General features: G+C 39.8%; 1 non-coding gene across 1 annotated transcript; it reads left to right on the top strand.

Moving 5' to 3' along the window:
- The first annotated feature begins 24,513 nt into the window (after positions 1 to 24,513).
- On the top strand, positions 24,514 to 24,620 carry LOC131505757 (U6 spliceosomal RNA). The gene has a single exon (XR_009258533.1). It is a non-coding gene; the product is annotated as a U6 spliceosomal RNA (small nuclear RNA).
- Positions 24,621 to 25,211: the final 591 nt, after the last annotated feature.

The raw sequence follows: 25,211 nt of genomic DNA, 5'->3' as shown, positions 1-25,211 counted from the left end.
GGATTGTCCATAATGTTTCCCTATTTACTCCTCCAAACTCTCCACTTGCAGTGCGTGCAACTTTGGGCCCCTCAGAGAAGCAACCTGCATGTGTGGCTATAGACTAAATTCTTTGTGAGATTACTTTCCAGCAAAAGAGAGACACAGGATGTCTATCATCCAGTGTTCCCAAGTAAGTCTTGACTTTTAACCCCACAACCTCTTTCAAACTGAGACAAATTTCTTTGCAGAGAGAAATCTCAAATCCAAAAAAAAAGTACTTCCTTTTATTTATTTTTTTAAATTTTTTTATGTTTATTTTTGAGAGAGAGACAGAGAGTGAGCAGGGAAGGGGCAGAGAGAAAGGGAGACACAGAATCCAAAGGAGACTCCTGGTTCTGAGCTGCCAACACAGAGCCCAATGCAAGGCTCAAACCCGTGCATGAACTGTGAGATCATGACCTGAGCCAAAATCCAATGGCTTAACCAACTGAGCCACCCAGACGTACCTAAAAAGTATTTCCTTTTAAAATACCCATTTCTGAGGTTTGGGGGAGCTAAGGTAGGCTGACTAGGGTACACAAGTGCAGAGTCTCTGATTTCGGGGACTGCATCTCAGAGTCCAGTCTTTTTTAGAAGGTAACAAGGTTTCTCATCCTTTTGAGGTATGCTGCCTGCCTTACAGAATGTATGGAGGTTTTTTTCCCCCTTTTTCACTGTGAGAATATCTTCCTTTCTTGGGAAACATTTTCCTATTTCAAATAACTGAAGAAATAGGAATCTTGATGATGAAGGGAAAATATAGTCATGTTTAATTTTTTTAATGTTTATTTATTTATTTTTCAGAGAGAGTTCACACGTGAGAGTGAACAGAGAGGGGCAGAGAGGGAGGGAAAGAGAGAGAATCCCAAGCAGGCTCCACACTGTCAAAGCAGAACCTGACTCTGGGCTCAGACTCCCAAACCATGAGAATGTGACCTAAGCCAAAATCAAGAGTCAGATGCTCAGTCAACTGAGTCACCCAGGTGCCCCTGGTCATGTTTATTTTTATGTGACCAATAAGTAAACCTTTTTAACTGAACCAATAAACATACAAGAAAATGTATGACATATTTGACAAAGCTCATTGACTTTTAAAATTGAAAGAAATTTTTTGGGGCGCCTGGGTGGCGCAGTCGGTTAAGCGTCCGACTTCAGCCAGGTCACGATCTCGCGGTCCGTGAGTTCGAGCCCCGCGTCAGGCTCTGGGCTGATGGCTCGGAGCCTGGAGCCTGTTTCCGATTCTGTGTCTCCCTCTCTCTCTGCCCCTCCCCCGGTCATGCTCTGTCTCTCTCTGTCCCAAAAATAAATAAAAAACGTTGAAAAAAAATTTAAAAAAAAAAATAAATAAATAAAATAAAATAAAATTGAAAGAAATTTTAAAGAATGTATATTCTGATTTTCCATTTTGTATATGAAAAAAGGAAATTTCCCTCCACCTGGTAAGTGAATAATTTCTTGGTGGACAAAGTATAATAAATTAAAGAATATCCCCAAGTTCTCTGCTAAAAATCTTTGAGATATTGGCAAATCATTCAGAGTTTAGGGATTACCCAATATAAAAAATACTCAATAAGAGCATTATATTTGGACAAATATGTTTTCTGTGTTCCAGGATCTAGTTAACATGCCATGTTTATTAATTTCTACACAGGAGAAAAAAATGTTTTTTAAACCTCTGGCACTTTCTCAAAGTGCTTATCAGATTGTTTTGAACTCCCCTATTGTCTTTACTCACCACTAAACTGTAAGTTCAGGAGGACAGGGACAGCATCTGACATGTTCATCATTATATAAGTGACTAGAGACTGTAGGCTTCAGTAGCTATTTCTTGAATAAATTAACTATCAATTCAGATTTTAACAGCAGGGCTGTTTTTTAAATAAACTTTTTAGGGGCGTCTGGGTGTCTCAGTTGGTTAAGTGTCCAACTTCAGCTCAGGTCATGATCTTGCGGTCCGTGAGTTCGAGCCCCGTGTCAGCTCAGAGCCTGGAGCCTGTTTCAGATTCTGTGTCTCCCTCTCTCTCTGCCCCTCCCTACTCACACTCTGACACTCTCTCTCTCTCTCTCTCTCTCTCTCTCTCTCTCTCTGAATAAATAAATAAATAAAAATAAATAAATAAATAAATAAATAAATAAATAAATAAATAAAACTTTTAAAAAGGTTTTAATATCTTTAAGATTACACACAAGTTGCAAAGATGCTACAGAGAGTTTCCAGGATATCTTCCTTACCCAGTTTCAGTTTCTTCTAAAGCAGTCATCTTACCATGATCCATGTCTCAAAACTAAGAAGCCAACATCAGTGCATGATTATGAAATAAACTCCAAGGTTTTTTTCAGATTCAATTTCATTCTCCCATTAGTGTTCTTTCTCTGTTCAAGAACCCAATCCAAGGAAACACACTGTACACAGTTGTCACATCACCTAGTGCCCTCTGATCTGTGACAGTTTCTCAGTCTTTGTTTTTCATGAATTTAGAGTTTTCAGGAATATTGGTTATGTATTTTGTAGTCCTTAGAATTGGCTTTGTCCAATGTTTTTCTCATGATTTAGACTAGGGTTATGGGTTTTTGGAAAGAATGCCACAGAGGTGCAGCACCCTTCTCATTACATCACACTGAGGGTATATGATATATCCACGACAACACTGGTGGTGTTAGCCTTAATCACATGGTTAAAGTAGTGTGTGCCAGGTTTCTCCACAATAAAGTTATTATTTTTCTCATTCCCTACCCTTTCCTTTGGAAGTGAGTCAGTAAACCCAACCACATTCAAAAAAGGGGGGGGGGGAAGTATCTACCTAAATTATCTGAAATTTTTCTGTTAGAAAGATTTGTCTCTTCTCTCCCATTTACTTTTCTATTCAATCATTTATGTATATCAGTATTAATGCATGTGTATATACTGTATACTTTATATTATAATACTGTATTATGCTATTTATCACACTGCTCAAATCATTCTACTTCAGACAGTGTCCATACCTTCAATTTAGCTCCTGTCACTTTGACATGCTCAATCCTTTACTTTTTGAGCATATCCTTACTTTTTTGGTAGCACAAAATGCTCCAGGCTTATCTTCTGTTTTCCCTGCCCGGTCCTACAGTCAACCATCCATCCAAGGACCCCTAGTTGCTTGTATAGCAAAATGACATTTAGAAATCAAGATGTGTGCACTAGCAGTGCTTGTCTCTCCTGGGAGGTCACTGCTTCTAGGCTCTCAGTGGACAGAACTAGGTAATATATGTGTATTAACTTATATGTGCACACATATCTAATTTTTTTCTGGAATGATCTATCTGTGTATATATTAAGCCACATATGAGTTCATACTGATGTCTTTGACTAATCCAGCACCACAGGATTCATTCTAGCCTTCCCCTCTCGTAACCTCCCTCTCCAACAGTCAGAAATATGGCGCCCGCCATCCACTACCCATTTACTTATTTGTTCAATTTGAGTGTAAATGTAAAGCAGTTTCATAATTGTTAGCCCATACCTCCAGGAGAAACAAATTCACCAACTAGAATACAGTATGCATATATAGTTCTTTTGTCTTCACCCTTAACAGTTTTGAGCCAAAACACCATTTTCAAACCTAGGTCAGCTCTTTCTTCCCATACACTAGTGCTGTTATGTTGTACATTTGTACCATAGTTAGGACCACTGGCCAAAGTTTGTATTCCATCTTGAGAATCTCTAATATTCCTGGTGGACTTCTTTATAATTTCCATAGGTTATAGTTCACTATATGTGTAGTTCTATAGATTTTGAAAAATGCATAGGATTATACATCTACTGTTCTAATATCAAACAGAACAGTTCTATCACCCTAAATTTGTCTTGTATGTCCCCTTTGTAGTCAACCACTGCCCCCATCCACCAACCCTTGGGAACCCTGATCTGTTTTCCGCCACTGTAGCTTTTGCTACATATGTAGCATCATAGGAATGAAATGATACAATATGTAGCCTATGGGACCTAGCTGCTTTCACTTCATAGAATGTGTTTAAGATTCATTATGCTGTTGGGTAAATCAATTGCTCATTCCTTTTAACTGATGAAGAATGGACTGTTGAATGGATGTACCACAGTTTATCCATTTTTTCAGCTAAAAAACATTAGCTTTTAGTGATTATGAATAAAGCCTCTATAGATATTCACATGCAGGTTTGTGTTTGAATATGTTTCAGTGCAGTTTGGAAATACTTAGGAGTGTGACTGCTGGATCATATTGTAAATCTATGTTTAACTTTATGAGAAACTGCCAAACTATCTTTTAGGAACCTTTTAAAATACTATAATACAGACTTCAGAATAAAAATCATTCTTAAATCAGTTCATCTATAAATTAGATTGCAGCATTAACAGTTTATTATCATAATTTTAAAAACCATACTAGTTAAAAAGCTCCTCTAAAAATGTCTACAATTATTGGTGCCTGGAGGGCCTCAGGCCAACTATCATTCAGCTAACATTATCTGTGAATAGTGTTGTATTACTTACATACAAAAATTACCAGGTTAAAGCAGTTTTTGTCTTCAGGGTATTTGTAGCCAGTGTAGCTAATTCATAAAGACAAACTAATTTCAGGTGAAGAATGTGGTAATTCTCTACAAAGCACATTCAAAATTCTGCAAATATTAATACACCATTTCTTTAAAGCACCATGCTTCTCAAATATAAGGGCCTTAGACTATTAATTTTAAGAAAAATTAAGTAATAGTCTCTCGGAATTGTTAGTGAAGCCCTTCTTTTGTATATCATATATCTTACATGGCACTCTTTCCTTTGGCCTCCTGGTTTAAGTAAATTATTCCTTTAAAAAATTTGCAATTATTCTTTTTTTTAAAAAGTATTTATTTATTTGAGAGAGAGTATGTATGTGCAAGCAAGGGAGGGGCAGAGAGAGAGGGAGAGAGAGAATCCCAAGCAGGCCCTGCACTGTCAGCACAGAACCCACTGTGTGGCTCGAACCCACAAACCATGAGATCATGATCTGAGCCCAAATCAAGAGAAGGACGCTTAAGCTAACACTAAGCCACCCAGGCACCCTGGAAGTATTCTTACAGCATCTTCAATCTTCTTCAAACTCAGCTACATACTTTCTTAGTATTAGGTATTTTTCTAAATCTGTTTCCTGAAATGTAAGCTAATCTGTCAGTTCTTCAAAAGGCTGTTTCTTTCATTTCTTTACTTTTCCCTACAGCTCCAGAAGGTCAGAAGACAATTAAGTAGGCATTTTCAACTACTCAGCTACATTTTGTCCTCTCGCTCAAAGAGACAATATGGAAAAAATATTAAAGTGTCAATATATAAAAAGTATTTTTCTGTTGGTATTACCTCTCGTGTCCATGAAATCATATACAGTTTCTGAACAGCAGATCTAATTTTGGTCTCTAATTCTCCAGTTATTAAAATATATTTCTCCTACTCTCATCTTTACTCCCCACCAAAAAAGGACAAAATTATAGACTTAACCATTCTAGAGCTTCTCTGTGCCTATAAATATCATGCATAATAAAATGTTTAAAAATTTAATGCCAACTTTACTCTTCAGTCCACAACCTTATTAATGAGGATGACCTACCAATCTTTATATCAAGCTGTCTTCAATGTAGATCAATAAAAAAGAGCCAGGAGAGGTCATTCTTTCTCTGAGTTCAGGATCCAGGATCAACTTCACAAATATGCAAATTGTGTGCAGTCACCCAGGGCTCCACACTTACAAAGGTTCCACATTTTGTGTAATGCTCTGCTGTCTCTGTCTTGAAATTCCTAATAATTTTTTAACAAGAGGCCCCTCATTTTTATTTTGTACTGAACCCTGAAAATTATATAGCCAGTCCAATCAAGATCATAGTCTAACCACTAATCAAGACATGGCAAGAGCACTCTGTAGAACTGTACATAATTTTTCTTTCTAACTGATTCTGTTTTTAGGGTCATAGATTCCTGAATCAGACAGCTTGGCTTTGCAAAAACTACAATTCTATAAATTCCTCTCTCCTGATTTGTCAGGGATGAGGATATTGTAGGGGAAAAGTGGGGAGAAGCATTATAGTCAAAAGCTTCTTTGCAGTTTTTATATTAAAATGGACCTTTCCATGATCTCACAGTTCATGGGCTGGAGCCTGATTCAGGCTTCCTGCTGAAAGCTCAGAGCCTGCTTGAGATTCTCTCTCCCTCTCTCTCTGCCTGTCCACTTTCCCTGCTCTCTTGCTTGCTCTCTCTCTCTGTCTCTCGTTCTCTCGCTCTCTCAAAATAAATAAACAAATTTAAAATAAAACGGACCTTTCTAGGGGCACCTGGGTGGCTCAGTAGGTTAAGCATCTGACTCTTGATATCAGCTCAGGTCACGATCTCTTATTTCATGGGTTTGAGCTCCACATTGGGCTCTACGCTGACAGTGCAGAGCCTGTGGAGTCTGCTTGGGATTCTCTCTCTCTCCCTCTCTCTGCCCCTCCTGGCTCATATGCACACACTCCCTTTCTCAAAATAAATAAACTTAAAAAATAATATAAAATAAATAAAATAAAATGCACCTTTCTAATGGTCCAGATTAATGAAGAGGCTTCTGATTTAAGAGGCTATATCTAGTAATCCACTCTGTTCCCAAAACTGGAATCAGAGGAAATAAGGTGTGATGGATGGATGAGGTGTGATTTGTGTGAATTACATTTTCACCACTTTCCAGGTTTTTGATCTTGGACAAATTATTTAAACACTGAGGCTCAGTTATTTATTTTTTTAATTTATAAAATAGAGATAATGATACTTCTCTGCAAACTTTCATAAAATTAAAGAAAGAAAACCTAGAACATGCTCACTATTATTATGGAACCATTCCCTTTCTAAAAATCTAAAAATTAAAAAAAAAATTTTTTAAAACAACAACACCCACACACCCTTAAATGACTATAATTTTAAAGACTCTAAATTTCCTCCCCTTGGACCGTGCTCATTTCAGGGTTCTTTTCGACTTTGTCATGTTGCCATTAAAAATTCGTCACATGTATGGACAAAGAAGATGTGGTATATATATATATATATATATATATATATATATATATACACACACACACACACACACACACACACACATACAACGGAGTATTACTCAGCAATCAAAAACATGAAATCTTGCCATTTGCTACTACGTGGATGGAACTGGAGGGTATTGCGCTAAGCGAAATTAGTCAGAGAAAGACAAATATCATATGACTTCACTCATATGAGGACTTTAAGATACAAAACAGGGGCGCCTGGGTGGCTTAGTCGGTTAAGCATCCGACTTCGGCTCAGGTCATGATCTCGAGGCTTGTAAGTTCGAGCCCCATGTCAGGCTCTGTGCTGACAGCTCAGAGCCTGGAGCCTCCTCAGATTCTGTGTCTTTCTCTCTCTGTGCCCCTCCCCCACTCACACTCTGTCTCTCTCTGTCTCTCAAAAATAAATAAACATTAAAAAAAATTTTTTTAAAGATAAAAAACAGATGAACATAAGGGAAGGGAAGCAAAAATAATATAAAGACAGGGAGGGGGACAAAAGCATAAAAGACTCTTAAATATGGAGAACAAACAGAGGGTTATTGGAGGGGTTGGTGGGGGGAGGTGCTAAATGGGTAAGGAGCATTAAGGAATCTACTCCTGAAATCATTGTTGCACTATATGCTAACTAACTTGGATGTAAGTTAAAAAAATAAATTAAATAAAAAATTTTTAAAAAATTCATCACATGGATTTATAGCCTCACTGAAAAACACAACATATTGAGAATAGGATCCGGCACATAGGTTCCTTACACTTGGCAGACCCTTATTAAACTGTTTGGAAATGAATAAAAGGAGATGGGAGGAGTGCATCAAAAGCAACCTTTGTATGTAGTTTTTCAAGAACTGGCCCACCTGTGTCATTGAAGCCCTACAAATCTACACCTCTCTTGGATAGATTGTTCTGAGGGTCTCCTTCTCACTATTTAAGATAGTAGAAGTAAGAAGAGAGTTCTTTCATCTATGTTTTGCTTATAAATCTTTACTTCTGCTTGGGAAAAAAATTATCTATTTTTTTAATTCATCATCCATTCTCAGAACCATTAAATAATATGGTTTACTTCATTTAAAAAAGTTTAAATTTTCTCTCCAAGGAAGACATCCAGATGGCCAACCAACACATGAAAAAATGCTCAACATCACTCATCATCAGGGAAATACAAATCAAAACCACAATGAGATACCACCTTACACCTGTCAGAATGGGTAACATGAACAACTCAGGCAACAACAGATGTTGGCGAGGATGCAGAAAAAGAGGATCTCTTCTGCATTATTGGTGGGAATGCAAGCTGGTGCAGCCACTCTGAAAAACAGTATGGAGGTTCCTCAAAAAACTAAAAATAGAACTACCCTACAACCCAACAATTGCATTACTAGGCATTTATCCATGGGATACAGGTGTGCTGTTTCGAAGGGACACATGCACCCCCATGTTTATAGCAGCACTATCAACAATAGCCAAAGTATGGAGAGAGTCCAAATGTCCATCAATGGATGAATGGATAAAGAAGATGTGTTATATATATGTATATATATAATGGAGTATTACTCGACAATCAAAAAGAATGAAATCTTGCCATTTGCAACTATGTGGATGGAACTGGAGGGCATTATGCTAAGCGAAATTAGTCAGAGAAAGACAAAAATCATATGACTTCACTCATATGAGGACTTTAAGAGACAAAACAGATGAACAGAAGGGAAGGGAAACAAAAATAATGTAAAAACAGGGAGGGGGACAAAACAGAAGAGACTCATAAATATGGAGACAAACTGAGGGTTGCTGGAGGGGTTGTGGGAGGGGGGATGGGCTAAATGGGTAAGGGGCATTAAGGAATCTACTCCTGAAATCATTGCTTCACTATGTGCTAACTAATTTGGATGTAAATTTAAAAAATAAAAAATTAAATTAATAAAAATATTTAAAAGTTTAAATTTTCAATGTCTTTAAATTGAATAAATTAGGTTAAAAATTGTTTCAAGCTGTTATCATTACCAAGTGATATAATTAAATTCCAACAGGATGCCTTCACAGAGGACATTCAATGTCAAATTTGTTCAGAGCTATTTATAATTAAGTTTCAGTTGATGAAGGTCATAAGTAAACAATTTAGATGCTTTATCAAATTCCACCACCAAAACTGACCCTGCCAGAGTCACTTATGCATTGCAACTTTAACTCAATGGCTTTCTTTGTATGTGCCTGATTGTTGACATTGACCCATGAAAGGAAATTACGTAAAACAAGAGGCTGGCAGGCCTAGGAACACAACCAGTCCTCTCAACCTTCCTCAAAAAGTTCAACTCACCTAAAACCAGTTAGAAGATTAGTTTGTCCTGTAAGACTCTGATTAAATTTCTGAAGATACAATAGGTCATGTCATCTATTTTTCAAATTTGTTTTTCAAATTTGTTCATTTCTAATATGGATCTGTATTATTTCTCAGAATAAAGACATCAATCCTATTACTTAATGAAACTGTTTTCCCATTAAAATTGTCATTAAATTTTAGACTGAGTGCCTTTGGAATTGTCTCATCCATCCGCTTTACTTTACAGTCCAGAAAACTGAGACCAGATAATTTGAGGAACTTGTTCAAATCTTGCAGCATGCTAATTGCAGACCTGGAGCTAGAAGTTGGTCTCCTGACTCCTGAGTCTATTGTCCTTTTCATTAGCAGGAAAAAAACCACTCGAAACTTTATTATATTTGTCTGTGTCTTTTGCTGAAAACTGCTTCTTGCTCACGTACATCAGAATCTACTCAATGTCAGAGAAGCAAGAGGCTCAAGTATGGATGGGAATCTTAGGTACGATCAGAAACAAATATTTTTGCCCACATTTGAGTAAAAATCAGAAAAATAATTTCTTTTAATGTATGAAAATTTTCCCCATGGATTTGCAGCACTTCTAGGACTGACATCAGCTGCCACAATCATAAACAGCTGCACAGCAAAGTAATCTCCAGATGGCCACACCAAGTTGGCAAGATTCGAACTTCTTTTCCTCATGTCTTCACCATCTCATCAAAAGTCTGGATTTATTTTCATTCAAGTGTGTCTTGTTTTGTTTTGTGTTTTGTGTTTTGTGTTTGTCTATTTGGGATGTTGGGTTTTTTTGTTTGTTTGGTTTTTGGGTTTGTTGTTGTTGTTGTTGTTGTTGTTGTTGTTGTTTGCTAAAGCCAAAATACACGTGAAATAGTTTCAAGATCTTTCTGGAGACCCCATAGCGCTAACCCTAGCTGTAGCAGGCAAGGTGTGTGACACCAGGGCCAAGGGAACCATCCAGATGTTTAAAACAGAGGATCTCTCCCCCAAACCCCATTATTGCTATAATGCTACACTCAGCCCACCCTGATTCAATCTTCATCCCCATCCCTAGCTCACCACTAAGACCCTTGCAGTCTAGCATCACATGGGAACTTGTTACAAGGACCTTCTTTTCATCTCCCTAGACCCGCTGAATTAGAAACCCTGGGGATGGGACTCAGCGATCTCTGTCTGAATAAGGCCTCTAGCTGAGTCTCAATGACTCTAAGGTTTTAAAACCACCAATCTAGCCTATATCCCTTCACCTTAATTATCACCAGTAATAGGAGAAAGAAGCATAAGGCAACAATAAGGGTTTGAAGAGACTGGAAAAAGTCTCCGTAGGGAATTCAATGAGGACTAAATAGAAGTTGAACAAACAGTTCAAAAAAACTTCAAAACTTCAAAGTTCTTAAACCTGTCCTATAGTAACAAAGATTCAATGGAATTTAGTTAAACGCAACATGCAAAAATTTTGCATCTCATCTTGCAGTTAAAAAGAAATAAAGAAGTGTGCCTGGGTGACTCAGTTGGTTAAGTGTCTGACTTCAACTCAGTTCATGATCTCGCAGTCCGTGGGTTTGAGCCCCAGGTTGGGCTCTGTGCTGACATCTCAGAGCCTGGAGCCTGCTTCGGATTCTGTGTCTTCCTCTCTCTCTGCCCCTCCCCCACTCACTCTGTCTAATAAATAAAAAGAATGTAGGTAGGGAAAAGGACAAGTGTGGTGGATTTGTATTTATGTCAACTTAGCAAAATTTCTCAGAATTCCCTTTTCTACACAGGACAAGGTGAATTTGGAGCACAAAAGACATTTGCATGACATTTGAAAGGTGAAAGAGGAGAAGCAGACATCTTCCTTTTGTGCCGGGAAGGTCAGTGCCAGGCTCAAAGCACTGATGCAACTCCTTGACATTGTACTTCTGTGCCCTTCCCTTGCGTGGCACAGACCAGGAGCCGAGTGCACAAACTTCTCCAGCTCCTGATAGATCTCTCACTTCAGCTTCTGCAGATCCTGGATCAGGTGCATGTTTAGCTCTGTGACAAAGTAAGCCAGCTTCTCTTGTAGGATATGCCCATCACCTGAGTTAAAGGGAGTCAGGAAGGAACTAATTCAGGGCCAGAGTATCTTCAGGACCATTTTGTGTTTCTTTCCCCTCCCAACTGCCTGTTCTGAGAATTTCAGCCTCCATTACCAAACAAACAAAAGCACCATATAAGCTGTGCAATCACAACTACATGAGGTCAAATCCTTAAGATAAATTCCTTTTATAGTATGTGTCTATGTTGACTTTTATATACCAAGGATATTGAGATAGATACAGATGATAGATGATATGGATACAGATGTAGATACACATATAGTATAGATATGGATGAGGATGTGGATGTGGATATGGATGAGGATGTGTTATGGATACGGACATAGGACCTAGACATGACACAGACATACAGACAGATAATGGTTTTCTGACCAGATCCTAACTGATACAGATTTAGGTACATGGAAATGGATGCTACTGTAACAAAAATTTTAAATGTGAGTGAGTGGCTTGAGATGGAGTGATAGGCAGAAATGGGAAGGACCTTGAGAAAAATGTTAGTGAGAGCCTAAACAACTTGGAAGAGACTGCTAATGAGAGCCTGATGTGCTCTAACAAGGGTTTAAAAGACAGTGAGTGAATGGGTAAATAAACTGTGGTATATCCAGACAATTGAATACTATTCCACACCAAAAAGAAATGAGCTACCAGGCCATGAAAAGACATGGAGGAAACTTAAATTCATGTCACCAAGTGAAAGAAGCCAGTCTGAAAAGTCTATGTAGTGTGTAATTACAGCCATATGACACTCTAGAAAAAGCAAAACTATGGAGACAGTAAAAAGGTCAGTGGTTGCCACAGGTTAGGGAGGGATGAATAGATGGAGCAGAGAGAATTTTCAAGGCAGTGAAATTACACTCATGATACTATAATGGTGGCCATTATCATGTCATTATACATTTGACAAAACCTATAGAATAGACAACACCAAGAGTGAACCCTAGTGTAAACTATGAACTTAAGGTGATAAGGTGTCACTGTAGGTTCATTAACTGTAAAAAAAATATACCGCTGCAGTGGAGGATGTTGATAGTGGGGAAGCTGTGTTTGTGTGAGGTTGGGGTAGCTGGGAACTCTACTTTCTGCTCAGTTTTGTTGTGAACCTAAAATTGTTCTAAAAACTAACATCTATTTTAGGGGCACCTGAGTGGCTCAGTCAGTTAATCATCTGAATCTTGATTTTGGCTCAGGTCACAATCTCACAGTTCGTGAGTCAAGCCCCACACTGGGCTCTGTGCTGACAACACAGAGCCCACTTGGAATTCTCTCTCTCCTCCTCTCTCTGCCCCTTACCCCATGCACATGCCCACACACACTCTCTCTCTCTCTTTCTCTCTCTCAAAATGAATAAATAAACTTTTAAAAAGAAAACAAAAAAGTCTATTTTTAAAAGAAAAAAAAAGAAAACTCAAGACATGGTATTGAGAGCTTAAGGAAAGAGTGTCCTTGTTATGTAGTGGCAGAAACGTTAGTAGTAGAAAATGCATCTAATGAGCTAGATGATCTAGGTAAGGAGATTCCCAGCATGGTGCTATGAGTGCCACCTGGTTTTCTTCTGCTCCTTATAGTAAGATGTAGGAGGACAGATGAGCTGAACAAAAGCACTGACATGTAAAGAAGCCAAGACTTGCTGAGTTCAAAAATGAAACTCTCCCATTCTCAGCCCTTCCAAGATTCTCAAATTAAGAAATGACTTCAAGACAAAGATCAAATCCAGTGGAGAACCATCAGATCCTTTCTTAAGGCCTCAGAAGTATCTAAGGCAGTACCTGGAAAAATTACTCAGTCAGACAAAAAAAGGTCCCCTAAGGTCTAAGACTAAGAAGCACAAATTTGCTCCTTTAAACAAAAGCCCCTCAGAGATTCTTAAAGGTGATGTCTCAGTGAAAATGTGGCATGACTAGAGCCATTTTAAAATAAAGTCGGAGGAGCTACTGTAGAAAAACTGCCGTATCCGTCTTTGTTTGAACTGGGCCAAAACCTGTGAACCAGGCAAAATGGCAATTGTTTTAAGCAATTGTTTGAGAAGTCAGCAGAACGGACATCCTGATCACAAGACTGATGGTTGTGGACTTTCTGAAGATAGAATCACTAGTCAGTAGATGCATAACCCACAGTAGCTTAGCTTATTAACACACATAGAAAACACTTTTTTCTCTTCTTAACTTCTGTAGTTCTGCCTGAACCTGCTCCCTTTTCCTCATAAAAACCCCCTTGCTTTCACCCTGTAAGCAGTATCTACTTGAATCTGTGTTCTCTGAATTGCAATTCTTTCATCCTAAATAGACACTCACTTGCCTGTCATTGTGGTTTATCTTTATCTTCTGGTTGACCATGTCTCAGTAACCTTGTAGGAAGATCAAGGTGAAGAGGGGCCTATCTTGAAAGATGTGTTTGTGTAGCTTTAATCTAATAGACTGGATTATATAAATCAATTCATTAAAAAAAAAAACCCACAAAACTTTAAAAAATTCTATCTTCTTGGATTTAAAGGAATAAAGGCAGTATAGAATGAGAGGCCTCCGAATCCCCAAACACTATGAGCTAGAAGCAGTTTGAAAAAAACCACTCAGTTGCAAATGCTAATCATTTCTTATGAAAAAGGAAGACTCAGAAAGTAAAATCAGGAGCCCATAGAGCAGAGGCAACAGCCTTGGAGAATCTCTCCAGGCAACAGAGTTGAGCCCTAATCAAGGAACTGGCAACATGCAACTCGCTTGTACCTCCCAAGTTAAAGTGATTCAGGTCTAGCATTTCCATAGACCACTGACCACTGTGTGATGCCTATTTTCTCCCCTTTTTAAAGAGTGTGGATTGCTACTAGCCTATGCCTTTCCCATAATTGTTGGATACTGGGCATTAGAGGGGACAGAAAACTTGTATCCTTCGTTCAAAGGTCTTCAGATCTGAAGGAACATTATTAAGGACCTATATCCAGATCCGACTCAAATGATGCAGTTTTGGAATTTGAGCTGATACTGTGAAAGCATGAGATTCAGGGGTCTTGTGGAAGGGGATCAATATATTTTTTAAATGGGAGAGACATAAACCATTGGTAACCAGTCTCAAGAATAGCCTCTAATGATCCTCACCTTCACGTATTCCATGCCTTGCATAGTCCCCCGCCTTAAACTGAATCATGTCTGCCTCTGTGTGACCAGTACAATATGGCCAGTACAATATGGCAGACTGCTAAGACTAGATCATAAAAAGCATTTCAGCTTCTCTCAGTTCATTCGTTCTGGGGGAAGCCAGGCATCACACAGTAGGAGACCAGAAAGCACCACCCCAAAACATGCTTCTTTAGCATAAGGATTGTTTTGAGAAACAGTAAACAAAAGAGAAGCTCTGGAAACAGAAGTTACCCTTTTGTAAGATTTATAAAGAAAATCTCCATTTGTAGAGATGTCTCCCTATTTGCAACCAGGAATAGGATTATTTGAAATCACACTCTTATCCGTGGAGAAGACACTTAAATCTGCATAATAAACCTTACTCTTATTTACTGTACTTTTCCTATTCATCTTCCCATAACTGGCCTCCCCCAAACCTTTGTTCTGTTCAAGCTGAAGATGCTATTTAAACCCAGATCCTAGGGGTATCTGGGTGGCTCAGTCAGTTGAGTGTCTGACTTTGGCTCAGGTGATGATGTCACTGTTTGTGAGGCTGGGCCCCGCGTCAGGCTGTGCACTGACAGTGCAGAGCCCGCTTGGGATTCCCTCTCTCTCTCTGCCCCTCCCTGCTTTCTCTCTCTCTCTCTCTCTCTCAAAATAAATAAATAGAAAAGCCTAAGCCCAAATTCTAGCCACCCCTTTGAATTACTTATCCCCCAATTTTTCCATGTATATATGAGATACACATGTTAATAAACTTCTGTGTGTTTTTCTCTTCTAATCTGTCTTTTGTTGCAGGGTCCCAGCGGAGAACCTAAAAAGGCAGAAGAAAAAAAGATTTTTCCTCCCCTACAATTCCATGAGGAAACTCAAACAGCCCCATGAAGAGGCCCATGAGGAGAGGAACTGAATTGCCCAGTCAATAGCTATAGGAGTAAACCACCTTGGAAGTGGACCTTCCAGCCCCTGCTAACTCTACAGATAATGGGAGCCACAGCTGACATCTGACTGCAATATTGTGAGATGCCCTTAAAATCTTGACCCACAAAACAATGAAAATACGTTGAAGGTGAGGATCATTAGAGACTAATGGTGAGGTGGCACCAGCAGGAAGTCTAGCATCTTCTTTGTTTTTTTAAGTTTATTTATTTATTTTGAGAGAGACAGAGACAGTGCAAGCAGAGGAGGGGCAGAGAGTGAGGGCAAGAGAGAGAATCCAAAGTACACTCCATGCTGCCAGCACAGAGCCCAATGTGGGGCTAGAACTCACGAGACTGTGAGATCATGACCTGAACTGAAACCAAAAGTCAGACACTTAACCAACTGAGCCACCCAGGAGCCCCTAGCATCTTCTAAAACTGGCATCCCATCCTAATCCTGAATTGTCTGAGAATTCCAAGGGCTTTCACAATTCAATTCAAGGGTCATTTTTTTGCCCTAAATACTAAGAGAAGGAGAGAATGAAAAGCCCATCAGTCCATCTAGCACCATAGCTGGGGTCACTGTCAGAGTTCCTGCACTAGCTAAAAGACAACTATCCACTGCGGAGGTGGCATCCATACTGGACCAGATCACAGTCATGGCCACAGGGCTTCCCTACACTTGCATTTCAAGGTGGGTTTTTTTTTATTCTTTTGTGTTTTTGTTTTTGTTTTTGTTTTAATTCTCAAATGCTTAGCCATTGTGCCCAGAACACAACCTCATGGCAGGGCAGCTAGATCCAAAAGGGCACCCACCACATCTCCCCTCCTTTAACTCTTGGTCCATGTATTGAACCCAGATCACTAGCCATTTAGCCCTTACCTAGAGGTGATGCTAATAGGACTTTCCCTAAAGTAAATATTCAGTGTGTCAAGACATGTAAAGAATATACACTCTGTGGTGCATAGCAGGTTCTCACTAATTGTTATTATATTATTTTACATTTGAGAACGCACATCAAGTGGTGGAAATCTTCTCAGAGATACAGACTAAGCATATTACTGTTCACAAAATAATTTCTAGCTCTTAATAGCGCCTTAGAAATAACATTTGGTCATTCTCTCTTTCCCACAGCAAAAACAGAGCACTGTCAAGAGGCAAATCTTCAGCCTAGGTAGTCATTAAAAGTGAGAACGGATGAGTCAGGATTTCCAATCCTAACAAAGCTATATGTGTTATAAATAGTTCTTTTATAATAGAGTGAGCAAGTCAGGGCAAGGCAACATTAGTGAAGAAAAACTAAAAAGAGAAATGGTTATTAAAAAAAAAGTTCTAGGGGTATAGAATGAGGAATAGGACCACTTTAATGAAGAATAAAGTATGATTGATACACTACATGTGTTTTCTGGGCTGATACTTCAACATACAAATCCTTGTATGACCTGTCTTCCAACCTTCACTCAAGTTCTGCCCATTGGTGTACATCAATGAAACTCCTAAAGACAGTGTCACAGGGTGCCGAGTACTTCTGCCATTTAGAACCATGAGAGGACCTGGGATGGGGCAAGTTTCCTCAGAGAAATCTTGACAAGTGACCATTCAGGGCTGCAGTGCTACACTCCACACGATGCCTTTGAAGCAAGCCTATTTCTTTTTAAATCACCCTCTCAGGAGGCAGTAATGACTTTAACAAAGGGACTTCCTGAGGATTAGCTATTTGGAGGCAGGGAGAAGTTTCCAAACTATCAGTTCCTTCTCCTCCTCAGGAAATGCCAGGCCCTTTGACAGTTACTACTTCTGTTTTTAAGTTTATTTATTTTGAGAGAGACAAAAACAGTGTGAGAGGGGGGAAGGTCAGAAAGAGATGGGGAGAAAGGGAGAGTGAGAGAATTCTAAGCAAGTTCCGTACTGTCAACATGAAGCCCAATGGAGGGCTCGATCCCACAAACCACAAGATCACAACCTGAACCAAAATCAAGAGTCAGATGTTCCACCGACTGAGCCACCCAGCACCCCCCCACCCCGATAGCTATTACTTAAGCGGATACTGCCATGTCATTTCATTTCTAATTAACCCCAACTTCCCACTTTTATCCATGTGCTCAAACCATAGTTTAACTAAAACTAGTATTCCAAATTCTTCCCCCTCTGCCTCCCAAGTCAATTCTGCATCATATAGACAGCAGTATTTAGGGCTAAGAAAACTTGATCTAAATCATCACTTCTCTTTTTAAGAATGTATTTTCCTTCATTGGGCCTCTTTAAGGGGCACAGCATGACAGTTTTCTTTATAATATTTCACCAGGTTTCAGTAATGAAACTGCCTTGGTAACGAAGAAAGTAATACTATAATCAAGTGTGACTGTGGGTGTCTGCCAGTCACACAGAAACAAAGAAGAAAGCTCTGGAAAAGAACATGAAAGTTAATGAGTTTGCTCTGCAGGTAGTTTGCCTGTGTTCCCCTAGTCCTTTGCTGTGAGGACACTGTCCTGACTGTGTCCTGGGTGCCGGCACCTGTCCTTCTGTCCTCTCCCCTGTGGCTCCTGCAGTGGGCCTCACTTCAGCTCGTGTGTTTGAGGTTGTCTGTCTTTCCACTCTGGCTGCAGCAACTGACCAGCTACAAAGCAGGGATGATTGACAAACAATAGAAGGACCCATGTTTCAGAAGGCGTTTTAAATTCCAGGGAAATATATCTGTGAACTCTAAAGGAAATGCTGGGGGGCCACACCTGATGAGCAACTAATCAACACTCTCGATGTCGTCATTAGAGCGTGTCCTCTTAGTAACAGGATTGGAATAACTAGACTCCCTGGAACCAGAGGGTCAGATCCAGGCAAAATTAGCTCAGCTTTTCATCAGGGTAATGACTGTAATCTTTGGCATTCCCTACAGTGCTTTATGGTCGGGGATCTTGGGGAGAGCTTGCTAACAGTTAATCTCAGCAGAGGCCTGTGGGCTTCAGGATGGACAATAATATTCATCTACTTTTTAAAAAAATTTTCTTTAATGTTTATTTTTGAGAGGGAGAGAGCATGCGAGCAGGGGAGGGACAGAGAGAGAGGGAAACACAGAATCCGAAGAAGGCTCCAGGCTCTGAGCTGTCAGCACAGAGCCCTATGCGGGGCTTGAACTCACAAGCTGTGAGATCATGACCTGAGCCAAAGTCGGATGCTTAACCGACTGAACCACCCAGGCACCCCAACATTCATTTACTTCTTACTGGTCTATGGTGTGCTCTCACATGGGGCTGCCTGCAAGGACCATGTCTATCAAACCACAATATTACCAGTAATATTACACCTTTGAATAAATATTTCTATCAAGGACTCAGTAATCCATGTGGAGTCCAAAAGTGGAGAATCACATGGCAAAGCTGTCTGTAAACAGTGCATTCAGCAAGAGTGGGACAAGTACAATACCTTGCCACCAACTATCCATCAGTCCCCATTAAGGGCTTGAATCCAAACACCCAGAAACTGAGTGTGAAACAGACCCGTTTTCTATGAAATGTACTATAAGCAGAATACTATTTTTGCTCCAGATGATATTTCTGAGAATACAAGAAAAAGAGAGAAAGAAAAGATAGACAAAACAACAAGAATAATTCCACAAATATGATGAAGATGAGTTTTCTCAAGAAAGTTTATAATCAGTAGTTTTCATTTTGCCCAGAGAAGAGACAGAGTCATAAAAGCACAAGATTTTAGAGCAGGAAGGTATCTTGGATATATAGAGACTAATTTTCTTATTTTATAAGAAAAAAATAATGTAAACTAACTTTTCCCCTCAAGCAATTAAGAATAGGTTTCCAGGGGTGCTTGGGTGGCTCAGTCAGTTAAGCATCTGCTCTTGATTTTGGCTCAGGTCATGATCTCATGGTTCATGAGTTCGAGCCCCATCTCCCTTGGGATCCTCTCTCTCTCCCTCTCTCTCTCTCTGCCCCTCCCCCTCTTGCTTTCTTCCCCCCCCCAAAAAATAAATAAATAAACTAAAAATATATATATTTTTTAAAAAGAATATGTTTCCCTTGAAGGGGAAAGAACCAGGTAGAGCCAGGGCATAAGGCACTGCCTGAGGAGGGGAGGGCTCTGTGGGATTCTCCATGACCAAATTGCACACAAGGATCAAAATGCTGAAAGGGAAAATAAGAATGCCAGAAGGACAGATAGAAGGAAACACCAATGTACTGCCCACATTCTCCTAGACTTTCCTTGAACCCACCCCGAACTGCAAGCAAAAATGAGGATCTCGAGTCTAAAATGAATGCAACAAATTACAATCCAATGTCAAATAAAACTGCCACATGCATTTCTGGGAAGCCTTGACAGTACTCCTATAAAATGTGTCAATAAGCACATGTCTTCTGCCAAATATAGACCTTTGCTCTATGTTCCCTACTAATAATGTTAAATAAGACATGAATGAATAGAGATAATTAATGAAACCAGGAAGCAAGGGCCTACAAGCTCTTCCATTTGAACTTAGGATAGTAAAATACATAATTAAAAATATGTACTTTTGACAATTAAAGAGTGCCATTTGCCAAACTCTCTAACAATGCTATAGTCTCACACTGCTTCTAAAAATTCCTTTCACAGTTGCTACTATAGAAGTTTACGTTCTGCACTATTCTTAGCTCCCAGCTAGGTCTCCAGCAGTTGGAGAATTCCGGGGAGTCCTCAATGCCAAATTCCAAGCCATGAAGCTCATACCACCACTTCAAACTTCTCTTTTTAGAGCAAATGCATGACTTTAGGTTTTAGTTATCAAAAAAATGTTGCTTTTAAATATAATGTAGACTAAAACAAAGATTTTTCTATAGCAAACTTTTAAAATAACAATTTCAATGAAAACTTATGACAAGGGTAGCCATGGGGGTGTAAATAAAAAAAAAAAAATATATATATATATATATATATATATATATATATATATATATATATATATATATAATAAAAGTGATTTTTTTAATTTTTTTCAACGTTTTTTATTTATTTTTGGGACAGAGAGAGACAGAGCATGAACGGGGAAGGGGCAGAGAGAGAGGGAGACACACAGAATTGGAAACAGGCTCCAGGCTCCGAGCCATCAGCCCAGAGCCCGACGCGGGGCTCGAACTCACAGACCGCGAGATCGTGACCTGGCTGAAGTCGGACGCTTAACCGACTGCGCCACCCAGGCGCCCCTAAAAGTGATTTTTTTAAATAAGCATCAGACTTGGGGCACCTGGGTGGCTCAGTCGGTTGGGCATCTGACTTCGGCTCAGGTCATGATCTCGCGGTTTGTGAGTTTGAGCCCTACATCGGGCTCTGTGCTGACAGCTCGGAGCGGGCAGCCTGCTTCGGATTCTGTGTCTCCCCCTCTCTCTGCCCCTCCCTTGCTCATGCTCAGTCTCTCTCTATCTCTCAATAATGAATAAATGTTAAAAAAAAATTTTTTTAAATAAGCATCAGACTTAATATATGGCTCTAGTACCAAACTTTCAAAGAAAATTGATATTTCACATAGTAGAGCAATTTGATCAATGAATTTAACAGGTGATACTGAATGCATTTCTCAGTCTCTCAGAGTAATTCATTAATCACATATTTATTGAGCACCTACTATGAGCCAGCACTAAATGGTTGTGGGTAAAACAAAAATCCCAGACTCTGTGGAGCTTACATTCTAGTGGAAAGAAACAGAAACAAAAATAAACATTAGAAAAAAAACCCAGAAATTATGTAGTGTATTAGAAGGGGTAAACACCATGCAAAAACAGAACAGGTAAGAAGATCAGGGCAGAGATACTATACAATTTTAAATAGGGTGGCCTAGAGTAGCTCATTGAGAAGGTGATGTTCAAAAAGGCTTACAGCAGGTGAAGGAGCTAGTCTTGTATGTATACAGTGGAAGAGATTTCCAGGAAGTGGCCTGTGCAAAGGCCCTGAGGTGGAGCACATTGGCTTGTGTGAGGAGGAGAGAAAGTATAATAGAAGATGAGGTCAGAGATTAATAGAGGCCCAGTTCATACAGGAATTTGTAGGCCATTGTTAGTATTTTGGCTTTTATACTGAGAGTTTGATGCAGAGGAATGACATGACCTGACTCAAGCTTTATAAGGATCAGTTCTTGTTGAAACAAATGGTAAAGAGCAAGGATAGAACCAGGGAGACCAGTTAGGGGTGAGAGACAATAGTAAGCTTTCACCAGGGTGCTAATAGTGGAAATGATGAGAATTGATCAGATAAAGCATTCTGTTTAAAGGTAGAGCAAATGAGATTTTCTGACGAATTGGATGTGGGGCAAGAGAGAAAGAGAAGATGAGGTATAACTCTAGGAACTTGGCTCTGAGCAGTTAAAAGGGTGGGTACTGCCACCAACCAAGATGGAGACAAATGGAGAATTCCTGCAGGGGTGAAGATCAGATGCTCCGCTTTGGATATATTGTTGAAGATACTATTTAGCTCTTCTGGTGGAGATTTCAAGAAGGAAGTGAATAAAGGCAACTGCTTCAAAGAATTTCACTGCAAAAGAAAGTCAAGAAATGGGTGGTGACTAGCAGGGATGGTAGAGACATTAGAAAGCTTTGGTTTTCATTATTTAAGATGGAAAATAGTATATTTGTATATGATAATAAAGTTCCAAGAAAGCGAGGGGCACCTGGGTGTCTAGGTTGGTTAAGCGAATGACTTCAGCTCAGGTCATGATCTCATCGTTTGTGGGTTCGAGCCCCACATTGGGCTCTGTGCTGTCAGCTCAAAGCCTGGAGCCTGCTTGGGATTCTGTGTCTTCCTCTCTCTCTCTCTGCCCCTCCCCCACTCATGCTCTGTCTCTGTCTCTCTCTGTCTCTCTCTCTCTCTCTCTCAAAAATAAAATAAACATTACAAAAAAGTTTAACAGTTCCAAGAAAGTAAAAAAATTGATGAAGTAGGAGAGAGAGGGGAGAATTGACTTTTAGTAGGCAGGAAAGGGTGGGATCCAACACTCAAGTGGAAGCATTAGCTTCCTCACTAAGGTGAGACCATAGAAACAAGTGCTGATGGTGGGGCTAATGGATGCAGATGGAGCATTATCTTTCAGTTGTGATTGAGGACGATGGAGGAGGTACTTGAAGATTGAGGAGAGATGTGAAAAAAAACTAGACATGTGGGAAAGTCAAGAGAATCAAGAAACGTAATTTTCAGGCAGCATTCGGGATAAAGCAGAAAGCACTGGAGGCTCACTTCAAGTAGGTAGTCACTAATTTATAGTGGAATAAATTTATAGTGGAATAAATAAAATAAATAAATAATTTATAGTGGAATAAATAAAATTCGGGGTGCCTGGGTGGCTCAGTCCGTTGAGCATCTGACTTTGGCTCAGGTCATGATACCATGGTTTGTGAATTCGAGCCCCACCATCCAACTTCGGCTCAGGTCATGGTCTCATGGCTTGTGAGTTCAAGCCCCACCATCGGGCTAGCTGCTGTCAGCACAGGGCCTACTTCGGATCCTGTCTCCCGCTCTCTCTCTGCCCCTCCCCCATTCATGCTCACTCTCTCTCTCTCTCTCAAATATAAATAAACATTTTTAAAAATTGGACAAATTACACAGTCAGGCAAGATTGTCTGTTTTCCTCTCATTCTTCTCAGATTCATTGGTGTGGGTATGTAGTAGACAGAATTGGTGGCTTGAGCAAGGAAGAACACTGAAGCCAAAAACAGGCAAAGGAATTGGGGGTATATGCAACGGAGTAATTACACTGACTGCAAATGGAATTTAAACTTGGTCAAGATAGAAAAGAGGAGGCACCTGAGTGGCTCAGTTGGTTAAGTGCCCGACTCTTGGTTTCAGCTCAGGTCATGATCTAATAGTTCACGAGTTCAAGCCCCGAGTTGGGCTCTGCAGTGACAGCGCCCAGCCTACTTGGAATTCTCTCTGCCTCTCTCTCTCTCCCATTCTCTCTCTCTCTCTCTCTCAATAAAATAAACATTTTTTTAAAAGTAAAGTTATAAAATAAAAAGACAGAAAAGACATCAGGAGAGTGACAGTGACAAGGAAGTAGGATCAATGGGTTTGGAGATCTGGGTGGGATCAAATGATTGGAATCATGATTCTAGAATGAGTGAGCTAGAAGATAGAAAGTGATAATCATGGAGTAGGAAGAGATGAAGATACTGCAATTATAGGTAATGACAAAATTCAGAGTAACATCTTTTTATTTGCCCCAGGACAATCACTACAGAGAAGAAAAATAGAATGTGACCAGAGGAAAATGAAGGGGGGGTTAAACACACAACTGTTGAAAGAATCAAAGCTTTTCAGAAGGGACTGCTACACTGCCTCCTTGGGAATTTTGTGGGTGTGGAGAAAACAGTAAGCAGCAGCAGCCGGTGTGAGAAAAGGACTCTGGGAAGACTTCATTTTCACAAACAACTATCTGCAATTATTTCACCAATTCGAAGTTCATTTGAGTTCTAACACTCCCCTTGTAATGTGCACTTAGCACATTAGTCATCTACACCTCAGTATAAATTCTGATAATTGGAGTGTTCTAATATTCTCCTGCCTCTGAACTTAGATTTGAGCCAGTGGAAGTTCTGAGTAGAAAAATTGAACAGATGGAATAAGAAACCTTGAGTGATATTCACATCAGCATTATTCATAAGAGCTAAAAAGAAAACAACCCAAGCGTCCATCAACTGATGAATAGATAAATACAATGTGGTATATCCAAACTGTGGGATATTATATGGCCACAAAAAGATCTGAAGTCCTGATATATGATACAACATGGATGAACCTTAAAAACATTACACTGAGGAGTGCCTGGGAGGCTCCATCGGTTAAGCAGCCCACTTCAGCTCAGGTCATGATCTCACAGTCCGTGAGTTCAGGCCCCATGTTGGGCTCTGTGCTGACAGCTCAGAGCCTGGAGGCTGCTTTGGATTCTGCGTCTCCTTCTCTCTCTGTACTTCCCCCACTCACTTGCTTGCGCTCTCTCTCTCTCTCTCTCTCTCAAAAGTAAACAAACATTGTGCTCGCTTCAGCAGCACATATACTAAAATTGGAACGATACAGAGAAGATTAGCATGGCCCCTGCGCAAGGATGACGCGCAAATTCGTGAAGCGTTCCATATTTTTGAGAAACAGGAACCCTCTTGCACTGTCAGTGGGAATGCAAACTGGTGCAGCCGCTCTGGAAAACAGTGTGGAGGTTCCTCAAAAAATTAAAAATAGACCTACCCTATGACCCAGCAATAGCACTGCTAGGAATTTACCCAAGGGATACAGGAGTACTGATACATAGGGATACTTGTACCCCAATGTTTATAGCAGCAATCTCAACAATAGCCAAATTATGGAAAGAGCCTAAATGTCCATCAACTGATGAATGGATAAAGAAATTGTGGTTTATATACACAATGGAATACTACGTGGCAATGAGAAAGAATGAAATATGGCCTTTTGTAGCAACGTGGACGGAACTGGAGAGTGTGATGCTAAGTGAAATAAGCCATACAGAGAAAGACAGATGCCATATGGTTTTACTCTTATGTGGATCCTAAGAAACTTAACAGAAATCCATGGAGGAAGGGAAGGAAAAAAAAAAAAAAAAGAGGTTAGAGTGGGAGAGAGCCAAAACATAAGAGACTGTTAAAAACTGAGAACAAACTGAGGGTTGATGGGGGGTGGGAGGGAGGGGAGGGCGGGTGATGGGTATTGAGGAGGGCA

The sequence above is a fragment of the Neofelis nebulosa genome, chromosome 2, assembly GCF_028018385.1.
Source record: "Neofelis nebulosa isolate mNeoNeb1 chromosome 2, mNeoNeb1.pri, whole genome shotgun sequence".
In the NCBI taxonomy this organism is placed as follows: Eukaryota; Metazoa; Chordata; class Mammalia; order Carnivora; family Felidae; genus Neofelis; species Neofelis nebulosa.
The sequence above is the reverse complement of the archived record's forward strand: the minus strand, read 5'-3'. Positions and strand labels throughout refer to the sequence as shown.